Here is a 14,712-nt window from a genome sequence, read left to right as displayed (position 1 = left end):
GGAGGAGGGTCTACTGTGTTAAACCAGTAGGATGTGTATTGGAATTGAGAAACCAACCAGTATTTAAGAAAATCGGGGGCCCCAAAGCCGCTGTCCGTCATCGGGGTAGATAAGGTCCCGAGCTTGAGCCTGACCGCACCCGAGTGCCACAAAAAAGAGTTGATGCTGCGTGTCAATGCTTGGAAGAAACCCTCGCCCGGCCACAGGGGGATGTTGGTGAACCTGTATAGTAATTGGGGTAATACTATAATTTTCAATAACCCTATTCTACCTGCCAGGGAGATCGGCAATCTGCTCCATGCCAGAGTCTTAGCCGCCAGGTGCACAAGGTAGTTTTGATAGTTCTCCTGGAGGGTCGACTCAAACTGACGTGTTATTTCAATCCCCAGATAAGTGAACTTCGATTGCACCCACGTGAACCCCATAGTGTCAGGGGGGGAGGGTGCATTCCGTGAGTGGAAAAAGCGTGGATTTTGTGCAGTTCACCTTGAGGCCTGAGATCTGCCCAAAGTGGATAACATCTTTCAATATCGGGGGTAAATTAGTGGAGGGGGACCGCACGAGAAGGAGTGCATCATCAGCATAGAGGGATACAATATCGGCTTGACCCGCCGAGCGAAGCCCTCTATGCGAGTGGAGTTGTCGAAGCATGTCGGCGAAAGGTTCTATCGCTATAGCGAAAATCAGGGGAGAGAACGGACAGCTCTGTCTCGTTCCCCTGGCAATATTGAAGAATGGGGAGCATCTGTCCTCCGTGCGGACACTGGCCACAGGGCCTGAGTAAAGCACCTTGACCCAGGAGCGAAAAACCGGCCCGAATTTGCATTGTTCGAGCACCCGCCAGAGGTATCTCCAAGAGACTGAATCGAACGCTTTCTGCATGTCGAGGGTTGCGACGACCGCCTGCACATTGGGGCTAATCCTGCTAATTATATTAAAGAGCCGTCTAAGGTTCAGAGCGGTGGTGCGACCTGGAATGAATCCCGCCTGGTCCGGGTGTATAATAGATGGCATACAGGGGGCAAGCCTGGTCGCTAACATTTTGGCAAACTTTTTTGTATCACAGTTTATGAGGGAAAGTGGGCGATATGAGCTGCACTGGGTGGCAGGTTTACCAGGTTTGAGCAATACCGTAATTGTGGCTTCGCGGAGTGATGGGGGGAGTATGCCTGCCTCTACCGATTCCTCCCAGAGAGCTATTAAGTGAGGGAGTAGGAGAGTCTTATAGCATTTATAGAATTCAACCGGGATGCCATCGGAGCCGGGAGCCTTCCCCGAGGAGAGAGAGTCTATGACCTCCGTAAACTCCTCCGGGATGAGTGGAGAATCGAGGGAACCAGCGGTCTCGGGAGAGAGGACCGTTAGGGGGAGAGCAGCAAGATAGGAGTCCACCTCCGCCTTCGTGGCCTTGTCCGAATTGGAGTATAGGGCTTCGTAAAAAGCGAAGAACTCTGAATTGATGGCCTGTGATGTGATAGCTAAGGAGCCATCCGGACGAACAATCCCAGGTATATGTGGAGCACCCAGCTCATGAAGGATGAATCTGGCAAGGAAGCGGCCGGGGCGCTCGCCCTCTCCGTATCTCCTCGCCAGGCCGGGGCTATCTAGGAATTTTTGTTCTCGTTCCGCAAGAGAACGAAAAACATCCAGCTCCACTCCTATAGCTGCAAGGGTCGCAGGGGTTGAGGACTTCGAACACTGGGCCTCCAGGGTCGATAGTTTGGTTTTGCTGACAGCGATATCCCTTCGAATTGTTCTAAGTATGCCACTCTCTTTGGACAGTGCTATGCCCCTGATATATGCCTTAAAGGCCTCCCACAGGGTAGCCTGCAAGGACACCGAGTCCTTGTTTATTTAAAAAAAACTCCTCAATGGCTACCTCGAGCTCCAATCTGAACAGAGGGTCAAGGAGAGAATGAGGTTTCATCCTCCAGCGTCTGGTACGGTCACAGTCCAGCCCCCAGCCCATGGTGATGGTCACCGGGGAGTGGTCGGATAGGGTGCTAGGGAGGATCGTTAATTGTACCACATTTTTAATCAATACATCAGAGATTACCCACCTATCAATTCGGGAATAGGAATCATGGATTGAAGAGTAAAAGGAATAGACACGGGAATCAGGGTAGAGTAGTCTCCATGCGTCCACGACCGCAAGGCGGGGAAGGGACGACAGTGCAGCATAGGCTGCCCTGGTGAGTTGGCGGGGCCTGGACCCAGATCTGTCAAGGTCTATATCAAAAATGGTGTTGAAGTCCCCACCCCAGAGGATAGGAACCAAAGGGAAACCATCCAGAAGGGATGCGAGGTGTGTGAAAAACTCCGGGTCATCTATGTTAGGGCCATAGATGTTCAGCAAGATCACCTCCCTATTCTGGAGTGTAGCATCGAGTAGTACATATCTACCCTGGGGGTCTATTTGTGAAGAAATGAGTGTAAATTTAAGACTCTTATGAATAATAGTCATAACCCCACGACTTTGAGTAGAGAAGTTGGTGAAGTATCTCTGGGGGCCCAGGTTCTGGCAAATCTCATACAATGTTCAGAACGCACATGCGTCTCCTGTAAGAAAAGGATCTTGGATCCATGCCGTTCCGCTTGCAGCTGTATCTGTCTCATTTTTTAAAAATTGCCCAGCCCCCTCACATTCCAGCTCATGAAAGTTACATTGTTCTCCGTCAAAGGAGCGGTGGTGTTCATATCGCCAGGATGATAATGTCCAGTGGGCCGATGTAGCAGCCCTGTAGCCCCATTAACACTGCATTACCCTGCGGTCCGCCCGCGCTGCCAGTGCCAAACTTTTTTATAACAAAACACCCATCACAACCCACCCCCACCCACATCCCTCCCCCAACTAGAGGAATGACAACCCCAAAACCCCTTAAAGGAATGGTTCGGTCAAAATGTTTTATTGCCCCTACGGGTCGGCCATGTGTTTTTAAGCCAAAGTCGCTCGATTTTAGAAAAATTTCCTATGGACCTTACCCGAGTTTTCGTCCATTAAACGCAGGCGAAAACAGGCACCAGGGAGCTGCCATTTTGTGATAATCCTATAATTTGCCCCATTGCCCTGGCTGACCTGCTTTTGCGGCACTAAATCATATCCCCCGCCCCTGAGCCTGTCATCAGCAGACGCGTACCGCCCATTTCACAACGCCAAAGCATGTCTCGTGTCAACATTCGCTGCGCTTCAGCTAATGACATGTCGCCATGGAAATGGCAGGACGCCTCTTTCCTCAATAAGTATAAACAGACCGTTTCACAACACACAGCAGCAGATTTCCGATTCCATTCCTCTCTGTGTGTTACTTTGAGTATTCTGTGACTCATTTCTGTGCTCTGGTCAGCTACCTTCGTTGCTTTTAGCCCGTGTGGACAGATACCAGTACCACGCTATCAATTGTTTTAGTTTGTGTAACACACAATGGATACAATAATGCCCTACATGTACGAGCCCGAGTATACCGAGGAGGAACTGCTGGAAAGGGAAACACGCGAAAACTATGGGGCTTCGGACAGCAGTTGGCAGGACGAATCAACGGATGAAGACACTGGACCTAGTCGCATGGACAGTGTTTCCACCTGGTGCACATGCAATCGGTGCGAGCTAATGCCGACCGAGGAGGAGAACTGCTGCTGCTGTGAAAACTCGGGATGCGTGGCCTACATTTCGGAAGGCGAGCCACGACCGCAATGCATCACCGAGCTGCCAGACTTCAGGGCAGCCTGCCTCACACGGTCCGTGTTGAGGATAATGATGGTGCTTATGCACGAACTTCGCGCAACTGTTCGTCCTCGTAATCTGAGTAACGAGTAAGTATACTCTGCTTGTCATGCCACTCCCATTTCATGGTCTTCTACTATATCCAAAATTACATATACATATCATTGTAACGCATGAAAGTCTTTCAATAGTGTGCAGTGTCTAGATAGCACTTGTCCGAGCAGAATGCCCTTAGTTACAAGAATTGTCATTGACAACAAACGTTTATTAAATTTATCTTGGTCATTTAAAAACAGTTTGTTTCATTCCTTTTCACAGGTGGTACAGGCTGGTGGCCTATCGTTCCTTTACATGCTGGCTTCACGGGAGGCTTGGACACTGCGTTCAAAGAGTGATACCCGCCTGTGCCGTTCGTGCCATAAGAGAAACATTCCTGAGTGACAGCGGTCAGTAAAGGGGATTTTCTCTCGCTGTGCTGCAACCTGAACTGTACAATGTGTACACTTTTGTATTTTTGTGTCATCAAAATAAGCTACAAAATAAAACACCACATATATTTTAACAACGGTTGTTTCGATTTTTTAAATCAATCAAGTGTGTCTCCATTCAAGGATGGACGTCAGACACCTGTGCTCGGAATGGGTGAAGTTCAGGTCGCTGTGAAGCGGGGTGGTCACTATCTAAGCTAACATAATATATTATCAATAATGCATGCACTAAATAACACTTGTTCAAAGTCTTTCAGTCAGTTATGTCTCTATAAAAGTCACACATATATCAATACTATCAATGAACTTTGGATTATACAGGCCTTAGGTCAAGGGTCTTGACCACTATAATACAGTGTTTGAAGTGTGGGTCTGTGCTCACAAGAATCTCCGATATGTGGCATTTGTTATTGATAGGCAACGACATACTGCAGTAGAGGTCTAATGTTAGTTGGGGATCTGCTAGGTGGCCATCATGGCGTGGTCAGTGGTCTGGCACATGAAGAGAATACCTTGCAGGGACACAGGGTCAGAATGGCAGTAACTTTCCACTGGCGAGGGTACGTGGGCAAGGACACGTTTGTGGAGATGAACGAGTCATGTGCTTGGTTTAGGCCGGTTCACATGCAGGACCGTGATCTCAGAGAGTGATGTGTTACATGTATTAGCTGTTGCAAATACCTCTGGAGTTTTCCAGTCAGAGTGGGAACGAGGCTGCGGGCCATGTGCTCTGCGCCCTGTACTATCGCTGTGAGGCCTGGTCACCAAAATGGAGTGGAAAGGGGGTACAAAAATGGATGCCCCGTGTCCTGCTCAGTGTTCCCATCTACGCGAATGTCATGCAAAGTTAACATCACATAAGGGCAAGGGACGGGCGCAAACGGCCAAGGTGCCAAACAGCATGTCCACTTCAAAAGGTGTCCGACGCCCAGGGGCCATCGCTCACATGGCCTCCTCAGACCCCGTGTCTCCAGGCAGGCCTCCCCTGAGGCAGGCCGCCCCCCTGCAATCCACATAAGTGTGTCTCCATTCAGCAGTCTTCCTGTGCCTTATCTGCACGCCCACCGGCCCATCCGTCCCACTCCCCTCTATCAAAGGCGGTTCGCACCCGGGGATGAGCGCTGGCATGGGGGGCTGTGACGAGCGCAAACGGCCAAGGTGCCAAACAGCATGTACACTTCAAAAGGTATCCCACGCCCAGGGACCATCGCTCACATGGCCTCCTCAGACCCCGTGACTCCAGGCAGGCCTCCCCTGAGGCAGGCCACCCCCCTGCAATAAACATAATACCAAGACATACACACGTCATTCATTCACAAACACACCCCTGTTTCTAATACTTTATAAACCACTTGATATGTCTCATGAGAACATCTTTGTGCTTTGCAAGTCAACTCCTGAACCTTCTACCTGAGAAGCACTGAGATCTATGCTAATCTGCTCGTCGCCGTGCTGTCTGTTACCGCTTCGAGCAAACTCGTCAGTGTGCTAACTGTGGACATCTACCTGTTCTCCTGCAACATACTGCTCGGCCTGCTGAATCCAACTGTTTGTTGGTCAAGGTAGGGCCATGTATCCTAGTCATATTTCGGTCATTTTTACATTTCAATCTATTTGCTATTACAGTACCCAATAGAGCTATGGTCATTGCTCTCATTGCTATTGACTTGAGTTTCAATTGTTATGCTATCAATAGATCTATTTATTTTCATCTGTGTCAATTGTCATCGAATTGCATCCTTCGGGGGTCCAGTCTATAATGTAAGCATGGTTCCTTTTCGTGCAAGACAAAACAGAAATTTCTGTAACTTATGCAAATACTAAGCCGCACATGATGAACTGGTATAGTTCCGGCGACCAAAACAAACCTTGCATTGAGCATGGTATGGTTCATTTACTTTTTTATGACATTTTTATTCATCAAGGTTTTATAATAATCTTCATATTTACTTTTCAGAATTTTCAACAATGCCTGCCTGTTCGATTAGTGGTTGCCCTTCGAAGACCCATGCTAAATCTGAAGGCACTACAATGCATGGATTCCCGAAAACTGTTGATCGAACAAGAGAATGGGTCAGACATTGCGGATATCCACTGGATGAGCTGGAAAATAGAGTCCAACAAGTCTTTGAGGACAAGAGGGGCGATCGATACCGCATCTGCAGCCGGCACTTTCCCTCGAACATGTACACCACATCTTGGGTAACAAAGAAGAACAAACGGCGATCGACACAAAAATTGCTCACAAAAGCTATTCCCACTCTATTCATCCACAATCCGCCACTGATGAGTCAAGTGTCAATTTTTAGCTTTAGGCCTTGCGGTAGGGTGTAGGTAGCCGAATGGATTCATTGATATTTTAGGTGTTGTTTCCAATTTGTAATACTTTCGACATTGATATGAGTGTATAGCTTTTTGAATAATGACATTTATCAATATATTATTTTAAGATTTTATAACCCACAAACGAAATCTATATCGAAATCTATATATGGGCACAGGGAACTGTGCTATATTGCGCATTACTCAAGTATTCTGTCTCCTTACATGGCAAATTTAAATATTATGTCATTTCATTATCAAACAATAATTTACCTTTACAACTTCTTGACTATCCCTTGAATCTGAATCAAGAACATTCTACTTCTGTCACGTGCTCGCAGTTATCAACCACTTCTAGCGCGTATCAGGTAATCATACTTAGCTATTCCGCTACAGACTTGTTTTATGCATGTCAAGTAATAGTTTGTATGTATCATGTGATTATTTTACCAATTGTTTGGTTAGTGCTTTCCAATTGATATACACCTTAATTGTCGTCCCCTGGTGTTTGTTTTCAGTTATAATTAGTGTTATCCATATAATGCAAGTACTGTCTTTCAGGGAGATGCTGAAGCGCCCACCACATTCACAACAGACCTAGATGTTCTTCAGCAGCCTGAGGTAAGGATACTGACAGCTCAACTGACCGTGATCATCAGGACTGGAACACTTGTCGTTTGATTGTTCTACACCATGTTTCATTTGTGGTTAGCCGTTGATATGTACCTGTGCGGTCGACCCCAAGCAAGTGTTGTGTTTTCAATATTGTAATCCTTACTAATGCAAATACTATGTTTCAGGCAGTTGTTGAATCGTCAACCCACGCACTTTATGTGGAGCCTGACATTCAAGTAATTCCGGTGGAAGCGGGACCATGCGGATACGAATCGGCACAACAGGTTTCGGAAGTGCGCACCACATTGACAACAGCCCTATATATTCTTCAGCAGCATGAGGTATGGATACTGACAGCTCCATCAAGCATGATCATATAACGTGATTCCATTTGCTATACTTTCTTCCCTATTAACGCAAGTACTGTGTTTTAGGGAGATGATGGAGCTTCCACTACAATCACAAGATCCCATTTAGATGATGCAGATGTAAAGAAATCGGAGAAAGAAGTCGATTAAATCTGATCATTTTTAAATGTTCCTTGATTCTTTTAGACAATGCAACATTTGTGGTTATCTCTTTATATGTACCTGTGCCGTCGACCCCAAGTGCGTGTTATGTTTACGATATTAAAAACCATACTAACGCAAGTACTGTGTTTCAGGGAGTTGCTGATGCCGCCTCTTCAATACAATCATTCGTGGCAGTCCGTGTAGAGCCAGAGGTATGGATACTGACATTTCCATCGAACTAGGTCATCAGAGCTCGAATACTTGTCGTTTGATTGTTCCACACAATGTTTAAATCGTGTTTGGCTATTGATATGCACATGTGGTTTCAGTCCTCGCGTGCGTTTTACGCTAACAATATTTTGATACACAGTAATGAAAATACTATGTTTCAGGGAGTCGATGGAGCCTCATTCCGTGCTGTCTATGCGGATACAGAAAATATAGTTGTTGCAGCGCAAGAGGAAGGGGAGACATGCGGATACGTATCGGAGCAACAGCGTGCAGATGTTGAAGGTCGAGTCAAAAAAGTTGCAAAGAAGAGAAACCAAAATAAGGTTAGTTACAAACAGTTCATAACTTTAGACATTTTTTTGTGCTGGGGACTATTTTATGTTTTTTTCTAGTCAATTGTACTATACTTTATCTTGTGTTTAAACTGAACATCCCTTTTCCAATCTGTCCTCTAGTTACCCGTGGGTCTACGAACTATACATACACAGACAGTGAAGCGAATGAGAGATGTTGCTTGCCAGACGATTTACACTATGGAGGAACTATTAATTCAGACGCGGCATGTTGAGACTCGGGATGCTCATGTCCAATGGCCAGAACATGAAATGAATGTGTCCGGAGAATCCAGCAAAGTTTTATTGGAGAATTGCTACAGTACGACCGCACCGCCGCAACAACATGATACTGGATGTATTGAAGATAGCTCTGAAGTAGTCGCAGATCAATTCACACAATCTACACCCGCCAAAAAATTGCGACCAAAAAAGCTGTCGACATTGTTTTGTTCTCCCATCAATGTTGAGGTAGCAGATGTTGAAATGACAGGGAATGAACCAGCAGCAGCTTTCACCGACGCATCAGAACTTGATAGCAGCAATATTTCTTTCTAATGTGGTGATATGTCCTCAACGTCACAGGCCGAAACAACTTTGACGTAGGATGACAGTCTAATGAAAGAGGGCAAATACATAGTATTCGATAGTTGTTTGATGGATATTATAAGTATGCTGAAATGTGGGCATTCCGTCAGAGGGAAAGTATGTGGGAAGCCATTGATTCATGTGACTCGTCAAAAACAAGGCAGTAACGTCACAATACATGCCGCCTGTAGATTACATCATACGTTCTCATAGTCTGCACAACCGATGCTGGGGAAACTACCAGCAGGCAATCTACTGTGTGCAGTTGCATCACTTTTTAGTGGCTCCAGTTTTAGAAAGTTAGAGTCTTTCTTTCAGTTTGTGTGACTCCCTTTCATTTAAAAAACGCAGCACTACAAATACCAACATCATTATCTGTTTCCGGCCATTAGTGATGCTTGGAAAATTTAACAATTGTCTCTAGCAAGTACATTCGAAGTCAGGCGATTCAGGCTAGCTGGCGATGGACAGTGCGACAGCCCTGGATTTTCTGCCAAGTACTGCACCTACCACTTTCAGGACATGGATAGTAAGAAGATTGTGAGTTCGGTGGTCGTGCAGGTAACACAATGTACATCCTCAGTGGCCATGGAGAAACTAGGATTTATAAAATCAGTGGAATATCTACAATCGAGGGGAATGCACATCGACCTCATAGACACGGACAGACACATTTAAATTGCCAAGACAACGAGAGAGCAGTTCCCACATATTAAACATCAATTTGACATATGGCACCTTGCTAAATCAATCAATAAGAAAATCTCGGCTTCAGGAAAATAAAAAAGGTTTGGAAAGTATTTCAGAGTGGTCCCAGTCTATCAGCAACCATCTTTGTTGGAGCTCCAAAACTTGTGAAGGGTCAGTGGAAATACTACTTAAAAAATGGCGGTCACTGATGCACCACTGTACCAACGTGCACCGCTGGTCAGAAAACCTACATTTCCACCAATGTGAACATGGCCCTTTATCCCCAGTGGAGGCACGGAAGAAGAAGTGGTTGAATCCATCTTCACCAACACACAAAACCATTGAGAAGATTGTTTTCGATAAAACTCTATCAAGAGATTTGAGGGGACTTACAGAATTCTGTCACACAGGAGGTTTGGAGGTGTTCCACAATATGCGCCTAAAGTACAGGCCAAAGCGGTTGCATTTCAGCATACAGGGCATGAGACATAGGACTGTACTTGCCGTCTTGGCCCATAACGAGAATCTCGGCCGTGAACAATCTAGGACTAAGGGTAATGCAAGGATCCCTCGCTACACTAAGGCCTTTTCAAAAAGAAGTAAGCAATGGGTGATCAAACCAGTCTATGAGGAAATGGAGTTCGACCTCGTCAAAAGCCTTATTGTTGCTGTATTAGAGAAGCACAGATATGGAATTTTGAACGTTTCTGTGCAGAGCACTGATCCATTGCCACCCAACATTGCCACTGTGCCATGTCCACCCAAAGGAGAGCTGGTTGTGAAGTACAAATCCCGGTTTAAATAATTGTAATACGATTGTCTTTTTGTAAATAAATGTTATTGTACAGTGTGCATACAAAGTACGCTAACCCTAGCCCCTACCTTCACCATCCTGAGTGCCGAACTACCTGGGTGTCATCTTTGAATTCTCTCTCTATTCACCTCATATTGCTGACCTTGTCTATATGTGTATGTATATATTTTTGTTGATGTAACTAATTTTCACAATCTCTTATAAATGCTGGGCACTGTTAACCAAGGGGAGGCTTGCGTATTGCAAATAATAAAACAAACAAACAATAAACCTCACTTTCAACTCAACTCCTCGGGTACTTTATACTTTCTCTGACCTTCCCCAAAAAATTAAAAGTCTCAATAGTTATGGTTCTTTGGGGCTTCAAAGCTCGCAGACGAGGACAAAATTGGGGCCTTAGAACGCGCCAAGCAAGCCGTTGCAGATGGGAGAGAAGCCAGTTCGCATTTGCACATTGAGGCGCACTACATAGATGGATTTGAAACTTCAAGTTCTCACAGATGGCTTTACTACGGGATGTTGCAAAGAAAGAATGTATGCTAATTTCTAGTGAAGGTCAGCGGCTTTGATTTTCAGCTCGCGCCCTGAAGAGGCCCACAACTCGCACTGGCAGTACAAGGTTCTATTGTTTTTTGACCTTGAGAGACAGGGACCATGCAGAAAGAACTTCATTTGAAGGGGGGGTTGTGGGGTGCAATAACGTTTGAGACGATAAGGCAGAAAATTCTTAAACTAGACCGAGTTTCATGTTAGTTCAGTATACGAAAAATCGTTGTCAAGAGCACAGTGGGATTTACGGACTGCATTACGCAGAGACACAATGGAAATTGCAAATATAATGTAAGTAACTCTTTAGACGCTTTTATACCGGAATGAAGAATTAATGAATGGATGCATGAATAAATGAATGAATGAAGAGCTTTGAAAAGGTTTGTGGGATCGTCCTTGTAGCGGGCACATGGGCATGCAGGTACACATTCCACACGCATGTAGACAAAAAGTCGTTTCTCATTGTGTACCAACCTCGATTTATTTCTTTAGTTTTCGCATTGATTTTAGAGCCGAACATACTCCATTGCACTATCCTTGAAAGCAAATAGTTTCAGCTCGGCCGTAATAAATAAAATGAATAATATTAATAAAGATCGGCTGGCGAGACTAATTATAAATTTTATGTTTCCAAAATAGGTACATCCTTCCCTTTTGCCCCTGCCACCAGTTTCAGACACCGGCAGACTGTTTCTACAGCCGCCAGCTGCAGTTTAATGTAAACAACTGCACCATTCTGATGATTTTATGGGACGATCGCCAAGGGCCCATATGCCCTTACGCGGTACTAGCGGCTAGAAGCAACATATCAACCTTTACGCTGGCCTAGTGCCTACTTGATGGAACAGCCTTGCAGTTCAACGTACGACAAAAGTGCTTCTTTGAACGAAAACCAACACCCTGTGTACCATAAAGGAACAGCGCGTGACTCACGATAACATTTTACGGATTTGCGGATAGAGATAAAAGAAAATAAATGACTTTCGGAGTTCATATGGCAATTGCAGAATATTCTATAAACATTTAATGTCAAATAAATGTACTTTACCAAATTTACTGTGTTGCTGTTTGATTTTAAAGTACAGTTTCATATTCCGAATTGTGGCGCGCTGTGTTGTGAGCTGATCTGTGTTGGTTTCCGGGTTCTGTGTGAAGTCGCGTAGAAGACGACTGGGCGTGTTTGCCTACGCAGCACAGTAACGTCACGGAGATAGGCGGGGAATATGAATGTTTTGATAATGTCAGGCTCAAGGGCGGGGGATATGATTTAGTGCCGCAAAAGCAGGTCCGCCACGGCGATGGGGGAAATTATAGGATTATTACAAAATAGCAGCTCCCTGGTGCCTGTTTTCGCGTGCGTTTAATGGACGAAAACTCGGGTAAGGTCCATAGGAACATTTTCTAAAATCGAGCGACTTAGGCTTAAAAACACATGGCCGACCCGTAGGGGCAATAAAACATTTTGACCGAACCATTCCTTTAACCAAATCCAAACCAGTGACATCAACGCCTCAGGGCCTGTGGGCCGGACTGATGACGCCGCTCCGGTCCTGTGGCAGATCCAGCGAGAACATGGTGCCTACAATGAAGCTTCGGACGTAACTTGACAACGCTATTTGGCACAGTTTAACTTGGCACAGTCATGCAGAGTGATCCAACTAACATTTGTTGAGGAGTACAAGTGTGGTATATTCTTGGCGTCGGGGGAAAGCCGGTGTCGGCGCCTCCCCAATGGGTACGCTGAGTAGCTGTAGAGGAATAGCTGGGGAGGAAGGTCAGCCTGGGAAATGTTCGTCGATAAACCTGGAGGCCTCCTCCGGAATCGTGAAGAATGACACCTGATTGTTGTGCTCGACTCGCAGCTTAGCGGGGTATAACATAGAGTATTTGACTCTGTGATCTCTAAGCCTTCTTTTTACAGCCAAGAAAGTCTTGCGCTCCCGCTGAACAGCCACCGAGAAGTCAGGGTATAGGTGTATCTTTGCTCCGTCCAGTAGAAGTTCACCTTTGAGTCTTGTGGCTCTGAGGAGGGCATCACGGTCTCGAAAGTTAAGGACACGAGCTATAATGGGTCATGGAGGTGCACCCGACTTGGGTTTAGGCGTCAGGGCCCGGTGTGCCCGCTCTATAGCAAACTGCGGAGAGAGCTTCAGTGAATCCAGAAGCGACAGTAATGTGTGTTCCACAAAGTCTTCCATCAGCTCTCCGATGCCACTCTCGGGGACCCCGATTATACGGAGGTTGTTACGCCTCGAGCGAGATTCCAAGTCCTCATTTTTCTTCTCCACCTCTAGGACGCGGTTGGACAGAGCCGTGACCTCCGAACGCAGCTCCCCCAGACCATCCTCAGCTGAGCTCAGCCAGGTTTCAACCGCCAACACTCGACTGTCAGTCCCCTCAATGTGAGCCTTGATAGAGGAGATAGTGCCATTCATGTCATCTAACTTCGAGTGGAGCGTGGTAAAACCCTCACGGATAAAGTCCATCATGTTCTGAGATTCTGAGGTAGCAAGGGATGAGGTAGTGGCAGGGGTCTGCTCAGAGACCTCCTCAGCAGAACTGACCGGAGTCTTCGTGAACATGTTCATGGAGCTCTGTTTTTTCCCAGTCCCTTTAGTCATTGTGGCGGTGATGCAACTCAGGAGAGATGAGGGAGAGCCGATGGTACCCCTCGCCTCCACGGGCAGGACCACGGACAGGACCAACGAGGTACAGCCCCCAAGGGATCCAGGCAGGCGGCCTTGATGGCAAAGGTTGGCAGGGTGTAACCCAAGCAGCGCTGGGGAGCCCGAAGTCAGGCGCCCTGGAAGGAGGAGGAGCGGAGCCAGGGCAGAGCTTCAGGTGTCGTAGGGTATCCGGCACGGGGCAGCGGGGCCGGATGATGTGGACAGGGGATCTCAGCCAGCGTAAGGGGCACCAGCCAGGGCAACCAGCAGGCCGCGGCCAGGCCAGTAGGGGTCCGGGACCCTCCGGGTACAGACAAGAATCTAGTGCGGTCTGCGCCGCGCTGAGAGGGTGCAGGATGATGTTGGTGCGATCACTCCGTACGGGGCTGCAGGGGGCACCCTGCGTGGTGAGTCGGGGCAGGGGCCGGGCCACAGCAGGTCACTCAGCGGGAGCAAGCTGGTCACAGGGCGTCCTCTATTGGGTGCGGGTAGTTGGTGACCCCCACGGAGCAGCGCAGCAATTTGTCCTTATCTCCGCTTCGAGACGGCCAGTGGTTAGCAGCATCCCCATCCCCCATGTACCTTGCGGCCGCCAAGGGTCCGGAAACCTAGTCCATGCCAGCGGGGGAGCGCAGCACCCCGCGTCCATTGGTGTGTCGTAGCTCTACCCCGGGTGCTGAAGTCTCGTTGAAGGGGGGGGGGGCCCAGCGAGGGGGACAGCAGGATGAAGGCCGATGTAGGAGTTGATGAGGGCCTGCGTAGGAGCCGCCCAGCGCGGGTGCAGGTCCAGCACACGAGGGTCACATCGGTTACAGTTCTAATATCTGCGGTGCTCTGCGCCAGCGCTGTACGGCCTAAGCAACTGCGTGGTTCGCTCCCGGTCGTTGCCGCAGAGGTGTTCCACCGCCACACGGGCCTCCACAGGGGTGGCGGGGTGTCTCGGTTCCGGGGGCATGGACCGTCTGATTCTCCTCGAGTTCCGGATTTCGGCGTGCAGATGCGCGGGCGATGGGGGATGGTCGCGGCAGTTCCCGATCACAGGGTTCCTGGCGCCGTTTTTATTCGGGATTTGGACCAGATGGTCCCTGATCCAGCAGCTCGCGAATCTCAGCAGCCTGGTACAAGTTGTAGATCGTAAATGCACAAGATCAGGATCGAGTGATCTGCCTGCCACGGAGCTCACG

Source organism: Ambystoma mexicanum, chromosome 4q (genome assembly GCF_040938575.1).
Source record: "Ambystoma mexicanum isolate Mex_15411 chromosome 4q, UKY_AmexF1_1, whole genome shotgun sequence".
Lineage (NCBI taxonomy): Eukaryota > Metazoa > Chordata > Amphibia > Caudata > Ambystomatidae > Ambystoma > Ambystoma mexicanum.
This window is presented reverse-complemented; position numbering follows the sequence as displayed.